Below are 23,165 nucleotides of genomic sequence, written 5' to 3'. Positions count from 1 at the left end.
ATACATATTTTAACCGGATAGCGAAGAGGATTCGAAACAAAGAGTTGGGTTTAACTAACGTTAGAAACCGATGCCAACACCAAGAGGGCAGATGACAAATACGGTGCCTAGCTAAGTAAGTAATTTTTCCTGCAAGCCACCTAGCTAGCTAGCTAACTTTAGTTAATCTACTGAAACCCATATTGTGTATTGCTGGCTAACATATTAATTTGTTATAGTGGGAGGAAATCAAATAATTGTTCTGTTTGCTAACTTAGCTAGCTATGTAGGTAGCAAGGTAGATAGCTAACTAGCTAACTAGATGTTTGTATCTCGATTGTAAACCCTCTTCTCTTTATAGTGGTAGATATAGCTAGCTATTAAACGATAAGATACAATGTTAAAACCAGCCACCTAAAGCTAGGTTTACAAGCAAACGTTAGCACATGACTGGAGTTGTCTAGCTAGTTAGCCTGGTGCATGCTAACTTGCTATGCGCCATCCCTCACATTTGTAACTTGTTAACAGTAATGTCTAATATTCACAACTGTAAATAATTGTATTAACTAGCTATGTCACATAATTGATGAGAGTTGACATTGGTTATGATTATGACCTTCAATGCATTTCAATCTCACAAATGTATATGTATGACGTAAAATAGGATTTCAAACAGCTGTAAATAACAAGTATTGCATATCCAGCAAGCTAGCTAAGTTTACTAGCAAACAGTGTTGAGAAACAACAATTTAAAACTGAAGCTGGTTTTACTCAAAAAATATTTGCCTAAACTTGACCTGATAGACATGGCTGTAGGTAGATACTGTCTGCCTGCTTACCTACGCACATTTGTACGATCTGGTCACCCTGCAAAGGTTGAGGTTTATTCCATATTTCTTTCTATTAGGCTAGATATTGCTGTAAATGTAATCTCTGTGCTTGTGCATATGTATGCATGTTCAACTAGTCTAACCTATTGTTGATGTTATGCTGGCAGGTTCAACTGTTGTTCAAACTGTACAATAAAGTATAATGTTTTGTTTGTTTTACCGACAACACTGTGTGGTGCCCGGGATTCTTCCTGGAGCAGATTCTAGATATAGAAACAGAATTAATTTGCCTGCATATGTCATTGTAGCAGAACTGTATCCTGTGAACTGTATCTCTCTCAATGGATTAGACATTATGCTGGGTTTCAGATGACGCATGAGGAGCGGAATTGCAGTTTGATCATGCCATTACTCCTCCCACAGCTTTAAAAGTATTCCCTGACCTTAATGTATGTTTCTTGGGAATGGAAATTTCCTCATGACCAGCTCTCCCATTATCTGTGGATCACCAGTTCTCTTAGCTACAGATTGTTACACCAGATAATGTGATTTAACCAAATATTTTTGGTATCCATTACTGGGAGTTAGGTACTGTTTGGTGTGGCACAGATGTTCGACCAACCTTAGCGATGCAGTCATGGTTCTCAATTTGGGGAAACAGGAGTCTCATAAAATGTCTATGTTCAAAATGCTTCTTTATAATTTTTTGCTCTATAAATGAATCCAACAATATGTGCACCGCCATCATGTCTATTTCAAGTCTTCTCACTCTTTGATCAAGACAGATCTCTGTCATCATGACATTCAGCACTTTGGGGTGGACACCCACCTGTCTCGCTCAATGAGAGAAGACTTCCAATAGACAAGATGTCGGCAAAAATCTTTGGGTAAATCACATTATCTGGTGTAACAATCTGTAACTACAGTTCTCTACACTTGTGTGTCTCTACACCTGAGACATGCTCGGACACACTAAACTGTACTACATTGTTCATACTATTTTTTTGGTATATTACTTTTACCATATTACATTGATGTTGAATACCAAATTCTCTCGAGTTAGTATTAAATAGATAACACTCTCTAACTAACCAACCATAAACGATTTATAAATATTCCTCATTGCTTCCAACACACAAACAGAGAGTGAGTTAGCTATATCGACAATTCTATTTTTAGTATCGGAGTGTTTTCCAGACAAGGGTGGAATAAATACTCTTATTTGGTAACATTAGCTAGCTTGCGATACCTGATGTCAGTCAAAGATAGAATGAACAAACAAATGTGTTTACTCTGCTGAAGGTAGCTACCAGTCTAGCAGTGACTATCATGGCACAGGCAAAATTGATTGACTGTGTGTATACCAAATGGTAGCTACATAATTTAGCTGATGGCTTTCAGAGTTCAATACAGGACTGTAACGAATTACCCAGCTAGCAAGTTGGCTAATGTTAAGTTATCTTAATTTGAGAATCTTCCGTTTTGTTGTGAAAAAAAAAAATGGTGTTGCATTAATTCTCAGCTGTTGTCGAAATGTATTTCCCATCAGTTCAGCCTGAAAATCCCTCTGATAATCTTTGGTCACTGCCTCATTCTTGATAGCTGCAAGCCACTGGCATAATCGAGGTGAATCTCTGGTAAGTAGAATGGTCAATGATAACTAATTGTTGTACCTGTTAGTAATTAGCAGTGAAAAACAGTGAAAAACAAACTTAAAAAAAATATTTTGCCTAGAGAAATTCTGAGATTACTGTGTGTTGGTTGTTCGATTTAAACAATGACATTTTTCAAGTTTGTGGTCAAGCCCCCTCTACCTAGCGGGCGGTATCAGCATTCGCTGTGAATGCCAGTGTAACGGCTTTCTTCCTGCGAAGGAGAGGCGGACCAAAACGCAGCGTGGTTGAAGTTCATGGTTTTTAATAAGAAAACTAAACATGAACATAATACAAAACAATACACGTGGAAAAACCACAACAGCCCTATCTGGTGCAGCAAACACAAAGACAGGAAACAACCACCCACAAAACCCAACACAAAACAGGCTACCTAAATATGGTTCCCAATCAGAGACAATGACTAACACCTGCCTCTGATTGAGAACCATATCAGGCCCAAACACAGAAACAGACAAACTAGACATCCAACATAGAATGCCCACTCAGATCACACCCTGACCAAACAAAACATAGAAACATACAAAGCAAACTATGGTCAGTGTGTGACAGACAGACTTTGTGGTTCACTATTAGCTGACGAATACACTGGGAGTAGAAACCAGTCAAATTAAAATGTACTAGTTCTAGTTTGTGGTTTGGATAATTGTGATGTTTATGATAACAACGTAATGCCTTGATTCGGTCTTACGTAGTGAAATTTGAAGTGGTGTTTTACATTGGATAAAAGCAGAATCAGAGCTACAAAATGGTATACAATACACTGCATTTGAGGAACAATGGAAAATAATTCTGCTTTGAAAGTTGATAAACTTGTAACCTCACTTTTGAGAGAATGACCTACTGGAGAGCTCTTCTTTGTCTACACCCATTCAGCATCATTCACACTCTCTTAAGCTTTAACCCTGACCCAAACTCTGACCATTTTACTCGCCCTAGCAGAGCTGGTTAGGCTGTTTTCATATTACCCAGAGAGTTGGTAACTGTAACTGTGCTGCTGGCAACAATTTAATTATGCTTTTTGCCAATGCTTACTGACACCGGCCATATTCAACGGGTGTTGAGCGTTCGTAATTCATCAGTTATTCTGCTTTCTGGCACACTCAGATGCGAGTGTTCTGAAATCGGAGTAGATGGCCAGACCAGATGAATCTGCAGGCAGCTGACCAACCAGGTTCAATGTTGGCTAGCTAACATTAGGCTATAACTAGCAAAGCAAATGGTTCTGAGATACTGTCATGACTGTCCTGTGTGGATCACAATGGGTCAAATCAGCTTGGTAATGGTTGACAATTACCAGACCTTCTCTCACCCTGCAGAGGGGAGGAGAGAACTGGTGTGGGGTTTTGACACCTCCACTCCCAGTCATAAATTAAGCAGGAGAGGACTCTCTCTCTACCCTCCAGTATTGGCTGAAGCAATGTCCCTTTGTCTATAGAGACTTTTGCCCGCCCAAAACTCTAATGTCCAAAAAGTGGATAATGGAACAATAATTCTAACATAAAGAATGTGGGGAATGGTCAGTGGGGAGATGTAGAAAACTGTCATATTGTTTTTCATTTTGTGATGTTATTAAAAACTGTATGGACGAAATACTGTAACTTGGAAATGATCTGTCAAGTTTCCATCCAATACGTGGTGCATATGATATGAAAATGATTAAAGTATTCTTGTTATGATAAGAATGTGATTTCAGGAGCCATAAAAGATAACATCTAATCATATCCTTTGCACATTAAGTAGCCATGCCACAAGTGAGGTCAGAAGAGCGTGTCAGACGGACGGAGCCATCCCCTTTAGCCAGAGTGCATAAAAAGCCTGGGTAACAAAATTAACATTAGACCAGAAATGGCTGAAGCTTTGAACCTCAACAGGAGGTGAAGAAATAAACTCACATTCCTTTAGACCAGAGAGACGAAGAGCTGCAGCTCATGTCCATAGTTGTCTGAATCCTGATCCCTGAATAATCAACACAAGGAAGAAGAGATGACAAACTGCCCTCTCAAACAATCACTGTTACAGCTGATTAGCTGTCCTGAGTCTCGACTGGTCAGAATAGGATAAGAGGTAATGATTAATAAGATTACTGTTAATCGTTGAAATAGATATATAGCTTATAGAGTTTAATTTGTGACATAGCAACTCTTTAAACAACCTCTTCCATGGTACCCCACATTCTAATGAGTTAATTGTTACGTGATTATTTGAATCGGGTAAAAATTAAACATAGTTAGTGGATTAAATAAATAAGTCATCAGATTAAAAAAAGTAAAGTCACAGCAAAAAGAATAATAAGATCATTCCCGTAATGTTAGCTAGCGAGCCAGCCAGCTAATGCTAGCTAGCTAGCTAACAGTACACTTTAACTCGAAATGAAAATGACTTTGTCAAAATTAGAAGTGTAATATCTGAAAATGTAGCTAGCTAGAGTATCTTACCCGTGCCCTGAAATCGGAGTAGATAGCCAGAGCGAATTTACCAGCTACGTCTATCAACAGTTGTTGCAGTGACATTCTATTGAAATGGATACTTGAAAAGTGGAGTCTTTTGTTAAGACATATACAGTACCAGTAAAAAGATCAGACACACCTACTCAAAGGTTTTTCTTTATTTGTACTATTTTCAACATTGTAGAATATTAGTAAAGACATCAAAACTATGAAATAACACATATGGAATCATGTAGTAACCAAAAAAGTGTTCAACAAATCAAAAAAATATTTTATATTTGAGATTCTTCAAAGTAGCCACCCTTTGCCTTGATGACAGCTTTGCACACTCTTGGCATTCTCTCAACCAGCTTCATGAGTTCAAACCTAATTGTATTTGTCATATGCAGAATACAAGAGGTTCACCTTACAGTGAAATGCTTACTTACAAGTCCTTACCAACAATGCAGTTTTAAGAAAATACAAAAAAAGTAAGGTAAGAATAAAGAGCAGCAGTAAATAACAATTGTGGGGCTATATACAGGGGGTGCAGGTACAGAGTCAATGTGCAGGGGCACCGGTGTTGACGTAGTTGGGGTAATATTTACATGTTGGTAGAGTTATTATAGTAACTATGCATAGATAATGACAAAGAGTAGTAGCAGCAGCGTAGAAGAGGTGGAGGGGGGCAATGCAAATAGTCTGGGTAGCCATTTGATTAGCTGTTCAGGAGTCTTATGGCTTGGGGGTTGGAAGCTGTTTAGAAGCCTCTTGGACCTAGACTTGGCGTTCCAGTACCGCTTGCTGTGCGGTAGCAGAGAGAACAGTCTATGACTAGGGTGGCTGGAGTCTCTGACAACTTTTAGGGCATTCCTCTGACACCGCCTGGTATAGAGGTCCTGGATGGCAAGAAGCTTGGCCCCGGTTATGTACTGGGCCGTGCTTGGACCATGTTAGTTTGTTGTTGATGTGGACGCCAAGGAACTTGAATCTCTCAACCTGCTCCACTACAGCCCTGTCGATGAGAATGGGGGCATGCTCGGTCCTCCTTTTCCTGTTGTCCACAATCATCTCCTTGTCTTGATCACATTGAGGGATAGGTTGTTGTCCTTGCACCACATGGTTAGGTGCAAGGACAACCTCCTCCCTATAGGCTGTCTCATCATTGTCGGTGATCAGGCCTACCACTGTTGTGTCATCAGGAAACTTAATGATGGTGTTGGAGTTGTGCCTGGCCTTGCAGTCATGAGTGAGTATAGGAGGGGACTGAGCACATACCCCTGAAGGGCCCCCGTGTTGAGGATCAGCGTGGTGGAAGTGTTGTTACCTACCCTTACCACCTGAGGGTGACACGTCAGGAAGTCCAGGATCCAGTTGTTGAGGGAGGTGTTCAGTCCCAGGGTCCTTAGCTTACTGATGAACTTTGAGGGCGCTATGGTGTTGAACGCTGAGCCCTAGTCAATGAATAGCATTCTCACGTAGGTGTTCCTTTTTTTCAGGTGTGAAATGGCAGTGTGGAGTGTAATAGAGATTGCATCATCTGTGGATCTGTTGGTGTGGTATGCAAATTGGAGTAGATCTAGTGTTTCTGGGATAATGATGTTGATGTGAGCCATGACCAGCCTTTCAAATAATTTCATGGCAACAAACGGTAGTCATTTAGGCAGGTTACCTTAGTGTTTTTGGGCATAGGGAATATGGTGGGCACAGGGACTACAGTGGTCTGCTTGAAACATGTTGGTATTACAAACTCAGACTGGGAGAGGTTGAAAAAGTCAGTCAAGACACTTGCCAGTTGGTCAGCGCATGCTTATGTTGACCTGTTTAAAGTTTTTACTCACTTCGGCTGCGGAGAGCGTGATCACACAGTCAACCGGAACAGCTGATGCTATTATGCATGTCTCAGTGTTACTTGCCTCGATGTGAGCATAGACGTTATTTAGCTTGTCTGGTAGGCTTGTGTCGCTGGGCAGCTCTAGGCTGTGCTTCCATTTGTAGTCTGTAACAGTTAGCAGGCCCTGCCACATCCGATGAGCGTTGGAGCCGGTGTAGTACAATTCGACGTAGTCACCTGAAATGCATTTCAAATAACAGGTGTGCCTTGTTAAAAGTTAATTTGTGGAATTTATTTCCTTCTTAATGCATTTGAGCCATTCAGTTGTCTTGTGACAAGGTATACAGAAGACAGCGATATCTGGCAAAAGACCAAGTCCATATTATGGCAAGAACAGCTCAAATAAGCAAAGAGAAACTAAAGTTCATCATTACTTAAATGCATGAAGGTCAGTCAATCCGAAACATTTCAAGATCTTTGAAAGTTTTTTAAATTGCAGTCACAAAAACCATCAAACGCTATGATGAAACTGAATCTCATGAGGACCGCCACAGGAAAGGAAGACCCAGAGTTACCTCTGCTGCAGAGGATAAGTTCATTAGAGTTACGAGCCTCAGAAATTGCAGTCCAAATAAATGCTTCACAGACTTCAAGTAACAGACACATCTCAACATCAATTGTTCAGAGAATGCATGAATGAGGCCTTCATGGTCAAATTGCTGCAAAGAAACCACTACTAAAGGACACTAATGATAAGTAGAGACTTGCTTGGGACAAGAAACATGAGCAATGGACTGGTAGAAATCTGTCCTTAGGTCTGGATTCCAAATGTGAGATTTTTGATTTCAACCGCCGTGTCCTTGTGAGACGCAGTGTAGTTCCCACCGTGAAGCATTAAGGAGGAGGTGTGATGGTAAGGGTTTACAATGGTTCGTCCTTTAAAAGTTGCAGCGTACTGCGCCGCGCAGCTTGCATGGTGCCGCAAAATTCTATGGCACGTTATTTGTGAACCACAGAGGTACCATTAATGCTAGTTAATGCTACTTTGAGAAGCATCTAATAGCAATGCATTTTGCACTGCGGGAGCCCCCATCCCCTCCGGAGCCCCCATCCATAAATGATCAAAACACAGAAAGGTGTTGATAAAGGTACATTGTCCTGCTAGTAGCCCATCATGGGCTATTATAATACTATACATGGTGTCCAGGTCAGGATAACCAAAACATTTATTTATTAAAGACTATCAGAAAGAATGTTGATACATATTTATTTTGATCGAAAGCCATGAATGAGTAACTCAGCTTTATGTAGGTGCAGGCTATATTACTGTCTCATAAACTTGATGATAATATATAACGATATTTTGGAGGTTATTTAGTTTTCAAAAAAAATGAAAGATGGATATTGTAATCTGAATGAAGGCCAAAATAATATTTGTAATATTTGTAGCGGGAGAAAAACACTGGGCCAATTGTGAACCACCCATAAAGGTCAAAATATAACCCTGTTAATAGCCGTAATGGCGCTGTACAATGTGACTGTGTGTGTTTGAAAGAGTATTTTTTATAATTATTTTATTAACGAAAGCATAAAGATGCTGATGAAGAAATACAGTACTGTACAGTATATGCTTTTACATTTGGATAATAAAGCATTTAAAGAATTTTGAAGATATAAGACACCTGCATTTGTTTTATTAGGCTACTGTGCAGTCTGACAGGTAAACATAGCCTACAGTACATACTGTAGTAAACATGGGAAAGTGCCTTACATAAGGGAGAGCATGTCTAGACTTTCTCGGCCATGTCTAGACTTTCTCGGTGACCTCAAGTATTCATGAACTCTGTCTTTAATGCTTTTTCTGGTTGCATCAGTCATGCACAGAATCGTCTGAGACACAGTATTAATGATGAACACCCAGAGTTTCACTGGTAAGCCACAATTGCCTCAGGATCTATTCCAGTTGGTATTCTGTGCCCAATCTTGGTATCTCTCTTCGGTTACACATCCTCGGAATAGCAGAACAGCATAACGGTCCGGACGGCCATTGTTGTGCCTGGTGAGCAGTTGGTTTTAAGTTCTGCTGTCAGAAGAGGAATGGAAATGTCAGGTTGAACTGATGACCTAACGACCCCGCCAGGTATGTTGACTCTGCCTGTCGGAGGTGGAGTTCCAGAGCTCACAGGTGTGTCTGGCATGGATTGTGACTCCATCTCATTCCTCGCCCTCTTCAATGCGTCATTCTCTGCCTGACTCTCCGCCAATGACGCCTGGCTCTGGACCAATGCACATCAGCTGTCGCCCGTATCTCTGCCCTCCAATAATGTTTATCTTTCTGCTGGTCTGCCTTCAATGACTCAATCTCGGTCTTCAAAGTTTGAATCTGATCCATGTGCACCTTCATCAGATGAGCAGAATGGTACCGCCCTGAGCCCCCATCGATTACAGTGGCCTATGATAGAAACGGTAGATCAATTAAGAATTAAAAGTGATGTCCCACTCTAGCAAAACTAACTGTTTTCTTGGCAACCATGCGTTTTTTTTGGTGCGGTCTGTTGTCCAGCCCTTTGTCCACTGATCTGCACGGATGGTTTTCGGCATGTTTGTATGCTCTGTAAAAACACATGAATGTTTTTAGTACACAATATTTTTACATTTTATTTAACCTTTACTGAATTATAGATTTTATTACACAGTATGCCTACAGATTGATAGGCTATATACATTTTTTCAAATAAAATGCACTGAAACCAAAAGATAGGGCACTGCAGTTGGCTTTATGCCTCACGGATGATGCTCTGGTCTGTTTTTGATATTGATTAGCCCCGAGGACAGACGTGATTATTGTGCTTTAGTGGCAGCACTGAGGAGGCACTATGGACAGTGTGTACAGCCGAACTGAGTAATAAACGCAGGCAGCCTGGAGAGCCTCTATGGGTGCTAGCTAATGACATTGAGAGCCTCTCTCGGCGGGCATATACTCACATGCCCCCCTCCGTGCAGAGCGAGCTAACATGGGACCAGATCATTCAGGCGCTCTCTCCTACGGAGCTGCGCGTACAGACCCAGCTGGCTCATCCCGAGTCATTGCAGATAGCCTTGGAGATGGCTTTGGAGAGGGAGCTGGTGTGGACTGGGGCTTCCGCTGGGCATTTGATGGGGGCTCAGGGAGACAGACCCTCTGTGCGGCCTGGGGGGCAGAGCCGCCCAGAGCCGGAAAAGCCTGCATGGGTGGCTGAAATGACAGAACTCATTCGTGCTGTGTCGCTACAGGCGGCACGAAACACACGCCCTGGTCCCAGGGTCTGCTGGGGTTGTGGCCAGCCAGGCCATCTGTGCCGGGATTGCCCCATGTCCCCCAGAGCTCAGGGAAATGGCTTGGGGTCCGCATAGACCGGGTAGTGCGGACCCCTGACTCTCTTTCCCAACCACCATCATCTTCAGTAGGAGACCACCGGCACAGACGGGGAAGCAAGGCTCCACTTCCCCCAGAAGCAGATGAAGGCAAGAGGATGGAGCCTGTTGTTGTGGTGGGCGGGACCTTGTTGGGGACTTTTGTCATGTCCCTGTCACTGTGGAGGGGGTGCCCTGCTCTGCCCTGGTGGACACTGGGTCCACAGTAACTCTAGTGAGGCCAGATATTGTGTCAGGTTGGACTGAGGGTGAGCCCACAATTGTGCAGCTCCGCACAGTCACAGGTGAGCTGGCACCCACGAAAGGGAAGGGAATAATGACTCTGACAGTAGGGGGCAGGTCTGTGCGTCATCCTGTGTTGGTGGCGGCTGTGCAGGACCCTTGTATCCTGGGGTTGGACTTTCTTAGGAGCACAGGCTGCCAGTTGGACCTAAATGGGGGCACACTGAGCTTCCAGGGAGGGCCGGCAGTCACCATGGCCCCCCTAATGTCACATTCACTCAACCCAACAAACCCTTTACTCCAACAGTTAAAGCAGCAGAGACTCATGGCTGCCCCCCCTCCCCCACATCTGTGTGGCTTTTCCCCAGCCCCCTGTCACCTACGGCTGTGTGTTACATTCCCCCAGCTACCTCCACGACACAGCCCTCTGTGAGCCTGGGCCTCGACCCCCCAGCCCAGCTACCCCAGATGGGAGAGGAGAGGACACTGTCGGCAGGGAGGGCGAAATGGGGGAGTATCTGTGTTGGTCTTGACCCCGAGCAACAGGAAAGGTTGTGGCAGTTGCTGTTTGAATTCAGAGACAGCTTTGCGCTAAGTGAGGAAGAGGTGGGTCGACTCATCTGGTGGAGCATGAGATGGACACAGGTGATGCTCGACCCATCAAGATGCGTCACCACCATATCCCGCTGGCACGCCAGGAGGCGGCAGACAAGGCTGTGTTGGAGATGCAGCGGGCAGACTTCATCGAGCCCTCAGACAGTCCATGGGCGGCGCCAGTCGTCATAGTTCCTAAGAAGGGGGGCCAGCTGAGGTTCTGTGCAGACTACAGGCGGCTGAATGAGGTAACCAGGAAGGACTCATACCCCATACCACGTATCGATGAGTCGCTGAACCTGGTTAGGGGGTCCTCCTGGTTCTCCTCACTAGACCTCTGCAGTGGCTACTGGCAGGTGCCCCTCTCCCCAGAGGCCAGAGCCAAAACTGCGTTCTCCACTAACAGAGGACACTGGGAGTTCAAGGTCCTGTGCTTCGGCCTGTGCAACGCTCCAGCTACTTTTGAGCGTTTGATGGACAGGGTGCTGGATGGCATCCCCCGACAGCAGTGTCTGGTATACCTCGATGACACCCTGGCTCATCCTTCCAGTCAGCCCTGGTGGTGCTACATCGTGTGCAGGTGGCTGCCGCAGGTTTGAAGCTCCACCCTGAGAAGTGCCACTTCATAAGGAGAGAGGTGTCCTTCTTGGGCTACCGAGTGGGGAAGGAGGGCATCAGCACCATGGAAGACAAGGTGGGGGCTGTCCGAGACTGGCCCACCCCCACCGACCAGCGTTAGCTGAAGAGCTTCCTGGGCCTGGCCTCTTACTAAGGGAGGTTTGTACAGGGCTTCTCAAGCGTTGCAGCTCCCCTGAACTGCCTACTGCCGAAGGACAAGGCTTTCACTTGGACAGTGGAGTGTGAGGAGGCCTTCAACACCTGATTGAGGCCCCCATGCTCACCCCTCCCTGACCTCACCTTGCCCTTCATCCTGGACACAGACGCGAGCAATGTGGGCATTGGTGGGGTGCTGGCCCAGGTGGGGCCAGAGGGGGAGAGAGTGGTGGCGTACTTCAGCAAAACATTTGACAAACATGAGCACCGCTACTGTGTCAACCGGCAGGAGCTCTTGGCTGTTGTGGCTTCCGTCAAACATTTCAAGTACTACCTGGGTGGCATGCCCTTTACTGTAAGGACTGACCACTCTGATCTCCAGTGGCTCATGTCTTTCAGAGAGCCAGAGGAGCAGGTGGCACGCTGGTTGGAGGAGCTTCAACCGTATGACTTCACAGTGGTGCACAGGGCAGGGGCACGCCACTCCAACGCCATGTCCCGTCGGCCCTGTACTGCAGACGGCTGCTGCCACTGTGAGCGGAGAGAGGGACGGGAGAGAGAGCTGTGTGCAGAGGAGGGGGTCTGTGCCACAGGTCGCTTCAGAGACTTTGTTCCCTCGGGGGCAAGGGACTTTGTGGTGGGGGGCTGTGTAGCGACCCGCAAAGACAGCTGTGTGTTATGTGTTAGGATATTAGTTGGTTGTGTTGTACTTACCAGTGTTCGCAGGGTCCGACATGCCAATCAGCCTGGAATGTTCTGATGCCGGGCATCCTGGTGGTTGGCGGACTGGCGTGGAGGGGGGTTGGGCAGGGGGATGGAGCATTGGAAGTTAAGACCAGATTTAGCCATTGTTCTTTCTCTTATGTCCTGCTTTCATAAGAGAAGGTCACGGTTGGTTTGTGGGGTATCGCTCATTTATTTGTCATGGGCTACAGCCAAACAGTAGCCTGTGTAAAGTTGGGTTAGTAAACCATCAACTTGTAAACTCAGTTCTCTGTCTGGACAATTGTTCCTCTAGTCAGGTCATTACAATACCTTTAGTTTTCGTGATCCTCTCAGCTCTGGCTCATTTTCAAGTCCTCTCGTGGTGGTCCTAACCCTGAAACGGGTAGCACCATAGAAAGTGAAAACCATGAAAACTATGTCCATCTCGTCTGTTCTCTTTGGTCACAATGTAATTTTTTTTAGATAAACAGCTCATTTTTGAATGGTAACTATTTATAGTTATTTTATTAACGAATGCATAAAGATGTTGACGAAGAAATACTGTACTGCTGTTTTGAGTTAGAAATGTAACACTTCATATTACTTAGTTAAGCATTGAATACATTGCAGGTAGGGGGATGTTCACACCTACAGTAGCCAGGCTATAAAGAGTCTATTGTCCTGCTAATGGGGCTACAAGTGTTTGAAAACCTCTTTTCAAAATGCCACCAGCTGTCACTACTGTAAATAAAACACAGCATCTTGTTTACATTCTTTATGGTAACCACAATGTCACAAATAATTTGTATCTACCGTTACTATTACTTTTAGAGTTTGGGATTCATTTGATTAATTGTTATGGTTTTTCTATTCTATTTCCAATACCCAAACACAGAGATTCAGTGAAATAAAAATGTCATTGATTTATCAAGACCAGTCTCCATGCTTGTCTCAGAGCAGTGCAAAACGGTGCTAAAACAGTTGTAGGCTATTGCTTCAAATCCTATTGCTTCTAACTTCAATATGCTCTTTAAATAAATAAGACCTACACCACTTTTAACAGCACATTACTCAACACTAGTGAGACTCATGTCACCTACGGTAGACCTACAGTATATCAAAAAATATGAAGTAACTCTCCACCAATAATTACATATAGAGGATTGGAGGATATTTCTGTAATTCAGTGATATTTACTCCCATTGTAATTCGTTAATGATCCATAACTAAATAAACATCTGCATTTTGAAAGAGTATTTTTATCATTATTTTATTAATGAAAGCAAAAAGAAGACATTATTAGTTACATTGTTTTAGTTTGAAATTGCAGACTGGCACTAAGAACAGAACAGCGGGAACGCTTCCCTAGTCAGCACCACTATTAGGGCAATGCCCCTAAAAGTGTTGCCAGTGTGGCAGGGTGGGGGTCCACCCCCCCCCCCCCCTTCGTCCTCCTCTCTTCCCCATGGGCTAGGTCTTCTGTACGTGGCTCTGCGGCCCATCCCGTGCCCCCTGCCCTTGTGTCTTGAACCTCGCACGCGTTCAGTGGATACATCTGGAGAACTGCAAGGCAATCCCATTGTGCGTCACTTGTGAGTCATGACCAATATGACCAATATATATTGTCCTGCTAATAACAGGATTAATAATATAGCTGTGAGAATATCCAATGGGCTTTTATATAATAATAATAATAATCTCGTTGTTTAAAAATTAACAATATTTTGCAGATGATTTTGTTTTCAAATAACGTTAAATGAGTGAGAAAAAGGCCATTCTTGAACGTGGGGTGAGACGTTACTAATTTGTAAATTAAGTCAGTTTGTTTTTTAGAATGATTTATTTCTGTTTTTAGAGGGAGCGAAACCAAAAACCTACAATCATCTCATATGTCTCCCAGTCGAGGGCGGCACAGGTAACCAGCATCTGTAGCAAAACAGCTTGCATTGCACCACTCAGGCGCTGTATAAAGTGACCGATCGGGAGTGGCCTACAGGACTACAGTGAGAGCAAAATAATCCTAACAAAATAAAATAATAAAAACCTTAGTGTAACAACAGTTTTAGTAAGTAATACTGAAGTCATGGACAATTATCAGTTTCTATTTAGGTTTATGTCGCCCATTCATGTCAATTAGAGACACACACCCAAAAGCATAATCGCTAAAATTTTAGTGTAGCAACCACTGTAGATGACCTTACCCTCAACTTGTTAAAAGAAAACAACCTTCAATCAATACTCATCGTCCGTATCTACAGGGGGAAATGGGAGCCCATCCAGAGTTGGCATCTAACTGTTTCACCATTCTCTGAAGGAGTAGAAAACAAGATAGCTGCTGAAATATTATCAGCCAGAGAGGCACAGATTGCCTTACAGCATGTTAATAACATTTCACAGGGAAGAGAAAGAGAACACATGTTATAACAGTTTCACACCAACCTTGCTAAAAATGAGATTGTTGCATGGTTAGCCCAAGCTACAATCTAGTGTCTCTCCTCACATTTTTAGGGCACAGCTCTGTTTCTAGAAGCCTTGCCTTTCCATATCATAATTATAGTTATTGATAAATTGTTCAATCCAAATTTAGAATGACAGTTCTTAGTGCTTCACGTTGGTTCTAATTTATAAGACCCTCACTTTTCTCAATGCATTCTTAGTCTAAATTACTATACCTTTTGCAGTGTGCAGACCTCTACAATCAACCTGATACCACAAATAAACAATTTTGGACAAGCCTAAATCAATTACGGGCACGGTTGACCACCCCCCTCGGTCCCCGGCACTCATCCTTCCTGGCATTTCTTCATGTTCTTCTTCAGACAGTGTTTCATTTTGTCATTTTAATGGTGCATGCTCAAAGTGGATGGCCCTTGATAATGGCCCCTGAGCTACCACTGTCATTTACAGTCTTATGTCTTTGTCCATTTTCCTACCAGTACACCAGCAGCATGAGAAAAGTTTGGACTGGATCTCTCTCCATGCTCACCCCACATGCACCCCATGTCACACTCTTGAGAGCAAAGGCGTTAGAGAAAAGGCAGTTTGATAGCTTCGACTGCTGTGTCCAGGTTGCTGGCTCAGACTCAGGTCTCACGGTAGAAGTGCTGGACCATACTGAACACCATTCTTGCCATTTTCAGCCGGTCAGCTTCTTGACGCACCTATCCCGTTAGCGGGATCGTTTTCATCAACATCCGCTGAATTGCAGAGCGCCAAATTCAAATTAAATTACTAAAAATATTGAAATATTTAAAACACAGCTTAGCTTGTTGTTAATCCACCTGGCATGTCAGATTTCAATAAAGCTTTTCGGCGAAAGCATACCAAGCGTTTATGTAAGCACATCTCTCTCAGTAGACAAAATATTACAAACAGCTAGCAGCCAAGTAGATTGGTCACAAAAGTATTGCTGTTGTTGTTTTGTTTTGTTTGTTTTTGTCCTGCTTCAATAACAAATATCACCAGATTAGGTGTGCTGAATGGACAGGATTTATCTCTAAGGATTAGCCCTCTGACCTGCAACACCGCAGTGAGAACGCCAAGATGATAGGGGAGTATAAGCCAATTTGGTGGGGATAGTTTCAACTGTCTGTTGTTATTCTATACTAAACTGATGTTCTGGTCGATCCTCTCTCTTGGTTATGGCGAGGTGACCACAGATCAGATGGCATCTAGATGCATGGAAGATAATTTGGCCGATGAACAGTGTGAACCTCAACACCTTCTATAAATTCTTGAGTGAGATTTTTTTTCTGATTAATGTCCTCCTTGCCTGGTCTGTGAGTTTTGGTTTGTTCGGGTGCCATATTCTTTCCATTTTTTAATAATGGATTTAATGGTGCTCTGTGGGAAGTTCAAAGTTTTGGATATTTTTTCATAACCCAACCCTGATCTGTACTTCTCCACTACTTTGTCTCTGACCTGTTTGGAGAGCTCCTTGGTCTTCATAGTGCTGCTTGCTTGTTGGTGTCCCTTGCTTAGTGGTGTTGCAAACTCTGGGGCCTTTCAGAACACGGGTTTGAGATCATGTGACAGATCATGTGACACTTAGATTGCACACAGGTGGATTCTATTGAACTAATTATGTGACATCTGAAGGTAATTGATTGCACCAGATCTTATTTTTTTAAACAAGTTACTTTTTTCATTCCACTTCACCAATTTGGACTGTTTTGTGTTTGTCCATTACATGAAATCCAATTAAAAATCAATTTAAATTACAGGTTGTAATGCAACAAAATAGGAAAAATGCATCCAATACACCCACATATTCCTCATTCAACAGATCAATCTTACTATTTCCAATTAAGATACTGTTCCCAGTTCATTCACAACCAGCGGTGCATGGATGAAAAACAAGATTAAGAAGAAGCGATGTGAGTGACTCACCTAACAGATAATTGTAACCAGATCATAATATTAATTCAATAAAATTGAAAAATAGGAATCTTTTGATATAAATGGAGCGTAGTCTAGATTTGATGCCATGATAACAGTTGTTGTGATTGATTACATGTGATGTAGAGCAATTAAAATAAATACAAATTTGCATTTTAATAACATTATCATCAGTTAAATTAATTCATTAGATTTGATTAGTTTGGTTTCAGTTTGACAAGTGCGGTTCAATAGAGCATATTGAAACTAATGGAAGTGGAAGAGAAGAGGGCTTCAGCGCTGTGACAGATAGCAGAGAGAGAGAGAGAGAGAGAGAGAGACTGAGGGAGGGAGACTGAGGCTGGGGGCTACACAAAGAGAGGTGCCAGGCATGGCAGGCACAAGCTGCAAACTAACCTAAATGGAAATGTCAAAATGTTTCCTTTATACACACATAACCACAAATGACAGCTGGGATTTGGGTCAGTTTAGCCATGAGCAAAGACCAACCTCTTGAGAACAGAAACATCCATAGTTCAAATAGATAAAACCAGTGGGAAAATAAAGATGGATAACTCTAAAGGCCAATTAAATACACTTTTCTGAAGAGAACTCATTTGCAGACTTTACCATAGAGGACCTAATGCACCTGCAGTGTTTTCTTACAGTACCTCTATTATCCCCCTTAGCACATGCACACATTGCACACTCACTGTTATACAATACCACTTGGGTTAAGGCAAAAAATAATACAACTATGAGAGTGTACATATTTAATTAAGGTACCTCCCCAAGTGCCTGAGCTTAGGTAATTAATTATGTCAAAAGGAGGCACATACTAATTCTCCATACTGATTACCATCCATTAATTAATAGTTTACATGAGGAGATAAAATGACTGGAGCCTCAGATTAACATTGAAGGCGTCTTACATCTACTCAGGCAATGCCCTGGACAGCTGAAAATGCCTTACATTTACTCTGGCAATGCCCTGGACAGTTGAAAATGTCAGTTTTATCCTAGGGAACTGAATATACTTTTCTCTGACAGGCTAAAGGGGAGGTGTAGGTTTATCTTATTGCACCGCTGAGTTTATCTGCCTGTCAAATGGCACCCTATTCACTATATAGTGCACTTCATTTGAGCAGGGCTCAATGTACTATATAGGGAATAAGGTGCCATTTGGGATGCATACAGCGTCTACTTCCTGGTTTAGTTTGATCCAACATGTTTAATCAATTCTTATAAACTGGGTGGTTCGAGCTCTGAATGCTGATTGGCTGACAGCCGTGGTATTTTCAGACTGTATACCACAGGTATGACAAAACATGTATTTTTATTGCTCTAATTATATTGATAACCAGTTTATAGTAGCATTAAGGTACCTCTGGGGTTTGTGGTATATGGCCAATATACTACGGCTAAGGGCTGTATCCAGGCACTGGATGTTACAGCCCTTAGCCGTGGAATATTGGCCATATACCACACACCCTCGTGCATTGTTGCTTAAATAGTACATGGCTTCATCAGTCCTCCCACTATCATCTTTACCTCAAATAATAATTACAAATGTGGGTTATCAATGTTGACAAATGTTGCAGGTATGAATTTATGCTCCTAATGTACACTTTGTGCCCAAAACATTGTCATGCTCTTTCCATGATAGACTGACTAGGTGAATCAAGGTGAAAGCTACGATCCCTTCTTCTTCTTATTCAAGTTTCTATTGTCGGATCACAACCAACTGACAGGTGCATACACCGCCACCTACGTCACTGGAGTGCGAGGCCTGTCATAACCTATCTATATCACTATATTCTCTTAACTAACCCTGAATTTCTAATAAAATAATTCCCTACAAACCTCACTACTCCCATCACCCCCACCCAAAATAACACTCCCCATTCCCGTCCACCCTCTCTGACCTTGTCAAACAACCTCTCCCTTTTTACATCATACATTTCACAAAATAATAATACATGTTCAACTGTTTCTTCTACCATACAGCCTTTACACATTCCAGTACCATGTTTCCCTGTCATTTTCATAGAGGAATTCAACCCCATATGCTCTAATCTCATCCTACACAACATTAATTCCTCCCTTCTGTTCCCATTACATGACACTATCTCCTGATTTCCTTGTACTATAAACACGTCTGCCCTTACTAAATTTATCCCATTGTCTCTGCCAGCATATCTAACCCATTTTTCCAAATCAACTGCACCTGTATATCCACAATATTATTTTTCCCTGCTCTTTTTGCTATTACTGTAAACTATATAATTCCCAGAAACACCTGTATGTGCCAAAATGCAACAGAACTGAATTTCAATACCATTTCTTTGTAAGCTCAAAAATAGCATATTTGGTTTTAACCAAAAGTTTGATCCCTTATTGATGTTAAACGGGTAGGAGACAGGTTAAAGAATGATTTTTAAGCCTTGTCTGTGTGCCATTCAGAGGCTGAATGGGCAAGACAAAAGATTTAAGTGCCTTTGAACAGGGCATGGTAGTAGGTGCCAGGCACACCGGTTTCAATGTGTCAAGAAATGCATTGCTGCTTTGGTTTTCTCGCTCAAAATCATCCATCCAGCCAACTTGACACAGCTGTGGGAAGCACTGGAGTCAACATGGGCCATTATCCCCGTGGAACGCTTTCAACATCTTTTAGAGTCCATGCCCTGATGAATTGAGGCTGTTCTGAGTGCAAAAGTGGTCGCAACTCAATATTAGGAAGGTATTCTTAATGTTCTGTACAATCAGTGTATGATCTGCTATTCAACCCCATTCATAAATTGTATATCTATAGAAAGTGTTAACCCTTTAGTTTTTCATTACTGTTTATGTTTTCATGGAATATAATGGTGACAATTTTATGCATGTGGGTATTTTTTTCTTACACTAGGCCTATGTGTACAAATAATACCAATGTTAGTGTTTGAACGTGTGTCACAGAATTACATATAGATCTACTGATTTATAGGATCTCTGTGGTGTGTGAACATCTGTACACGTCTTTATGAGGATATGAGATAATATGCTATGTCTGTCTGTAGGTCTCTGCACATGGATGGCTGGTTGCATGTCTACAGGCAAGTGAACATATCAGTATTGTGTGTTGGTGAAGCACTGATGTGTGTGTGTGTGTGTGTCCCTGCCTGTGTAGGTGAATGTCTGATGTCTGATCGACACTGACAGTCTATGCAGACAGAATCTGATCCCAATGGCCCTGGTCAGAAGTAGTGCACTAAATAGGGGAATAGGGTGCCATCTGGGACACAGCAGAGCTTCCTCTGAAATGTTCATTTTCACAGGTGGAAGCACAGGGCTGGGAATACCTTTTCTATAAATCAATAAACAGCTTAACCAAGTATTTCACAATGCATTCCTGTGGGACACATCGCTGCACAGTATGAAAATCTGCCATGCAAAGAAACAAGATTAAAAATATATAATATTAATAATCCCTGCTTCAGTATAAGGGAACAAACCTTTATTGGCATACAGTGGAGAAATCCAGAATCATTTGTGTGGTCATTTAAATCATTACGGCAGTTCAGGTGGTGGGGCAGAGCACTCAGCAAGACAAAATAAATGGATTCAACACTGTGGGGAAATTGAATGGAAATATTCAGTAAAATGTTTTGGATGGGCAGGAAATGTAGAACTACCACAGTATATTATCCCGTTCTCTCTACAAGGACAGGCTTTCTGCTATCAATGGATGAATTGTGCAAATGAGAGATTTCTTCTCATCAATAAATAATGTGCATTATCACCAATGTGCTGTGTATCAACTTGATCCAGTGTGTAATGACAGTAGGTTTCCAACCAGAGACCAAGGCGGCATACCAAATGGCACCCTATTTCCTATAAAGTAAACTACTTTTGACCAGGGACCAAATGTACTATACTAAACCAGTGTACTATACGAGTTGAAAAAAAATCCTAATTTGTATCCTATTTATCCCAAACTTTCAGCACACAATAATTCCAATACATGTCAGGTATACAGTATATACTACTCACACACTTTGATTGTATTGCATATTTGAATTATTTACCTGAATTCCTTACCACTGCACTGAGGCTAGGTAACACGGTCACCACCGATAAATCCATGATTATCGAAAACTTCAACAAGCATTTCTCAACGGCTGGCCATGCCTTCCGCCTGGCTACTCCAACCTCGGCCAACAGCTCCCCCCCCCCCCCCCCCCCCCGCAGCTACTCGCCCAAGCCTCTCCAGGTTCTCCTTTACGCAAATCGAGATAGCAGATGTTCTGAAAGAGCTGCAAAACCTGGACCCGTACAAATCAGCTGGGCTTGACAATCTGGACCCTCTATTCCTGAAACTATCCGCCGCCATTGTCGCAACCCCTATTACCAGCCTGTTCAACCTCTCTTTCATATCGTCTGAGATCCCCAAGGATTGGAAAGCTGCCGCAGTCATCCCCCTCTTCAAAGGGGGCGACACCCTGGACCCAAACTGTTACAGACCTATATCCATCCTGCCCTGCCTATCTAAGGTCTTCGAAAGCCAAGTCAACAAACAGGTCACTGACCATCTTGAATCCCACCGTACCTTCTCCGCTGTGCAATCTGGTTTCCGAGCCGGTCACGGGTGTACCTCAGCCACGCTCAAGGTACTAAACGATATCATAACCGCCATCGATAAAAGACAGTACTGTGCAGCCGTCTTCATAGACCTTGCCAAGGCTTTCGACTCTGTCAATCACCGTATTCTTATCGGCAGACTCAGTAGCCTCGGTTTTTCGGATGACTGCCTTGCCTGGTTCACCAATTACTTTGCAGACAGAGTTCAGTGTGTCAAATCGGAGGGCATGCTGTCCGGTCCTCTGGCAGTCTCTATGGGGGTGCCACAGGGTTCAATTCTCGGGCCGACTCTTTTCTCTGTATATATCAATGATGTTTCTCATGCTGCGGGCGATTCCCTGATCCACCTCTACGCAGACGACACCATTCTATATACTTCCGGCCCGTCCTTGGACACTGTGCTATCTAACCTCCAAACGAGCTTCAATGCCATACAGCACTCCTTCCGTGGCCTCCAACTGCTCTTAAACGCTAGTAAAACCAAATGCATGCTTTTCAACCGTTCGCTGCCTGCACCCGCACGCCTGACCAGCATCACCACCCTGGATGGTTCCGACCTTGAATATGTGGACATCTATAAGTACCTAGGTGTCTGGCTAGACTCTAAACTCTCCTTCCAGACCCATATCAAACATCTCCAATCGAAAATCAAATCAAGAGTCGGCTTTCTATTCCGCAACAAAGCCTCCTTCACTCATGCCGCCAAACTTACCCTAGTAAAACTGACTATCCTACCGATCCTCGACTTCGGCGATGTCATCTACAAAATTGCTTCCAACACTCTACTCAGCAAACTGGATGCAGTTTATCACAGTGCCATCCGTTTTGTCACTAAAGCACCTTATACCACCCACCACTGCGACTTGTATGCTCTAGTCGGCTGGCCCTCGCTACATATTCGTCGCCAGACCCACTGGCTCCAGGTCATCTACAAGTCCATGCTAGGTAAAGCTCCGCCTTATCTCAGTTCACTGGTTACGATGGCAACACCCATCCGTAGCACGCGCTCCAGCAGGTGTATCTCACTGATCATCCCTAAAGCCAACACCTCATTTGGCCGCCTTTCGTTCCAGTTCTCTGCTGCCTGTGACTGGAACGAATTGCAAAAATCGCTGAAGTTGGAGACTTTTATCTCCCTCACCAACTTCAAACATCTGCTATCTGAGCAGCTAACCGATCGCTGCAGCTGTACATAGTCTATTGGTAAATAGCCCACCCATTTTCACCTACCTCATCCCCATACTGTTTTTATTTATTTTTCTGCTCTTTTGCACACCAATATCTCTACCTGTACATAACCATCTGATCATTTATCACTCCAGTGTTAATCTGCATAATTGTAATTATTTGCCTACCTTCTCATGCCTTTTGCACACAATGTATATATAGACTCCCCTTTTTTCTACTGTGTTATTGACTTGTTAATTGTTTACTCCATGTGTAACTCTGTGTTGTCTGTTCACACTGCTATGCCTTATCTTGGCCAGGTCGCAGTTGCAAATGAGAACTTGTTCTCAACTAGCCTACCTGGTTAAATAAAGGTGAAATAAAAAAAAAAAAAAATAAAAAACCACCCCACTAAATTTGCAAACGTATCTTACGGCAAAAAAGAGCTTCTAGATATCAGGACAGAGATCACTCACATCAGATTAGGCAAAGATTTTTTCTACAACAAGGACGATGCACAAGACATTCTCCAAACACCCCACAAGGC

This window comes from Oncorhynchus mykiss, chromosome 15, assembly GCF_057628025.1.
Source record: "Oncorhynchus mykiss isolate SJ-2025 chromosome 15, ASM5762802v1, whole genome shotgun sequence".
NCBI classification, from domain to species: domain Eukaryota; kingdom Metazoa; phylum Chordata; class Actinopteri; order Salmoniformes; family Salmonidae; genus Oncorhynchus; species Oncorhynchus mykiss.
This window is presented reverse-complemented; position numbering follows the sequence as displayed.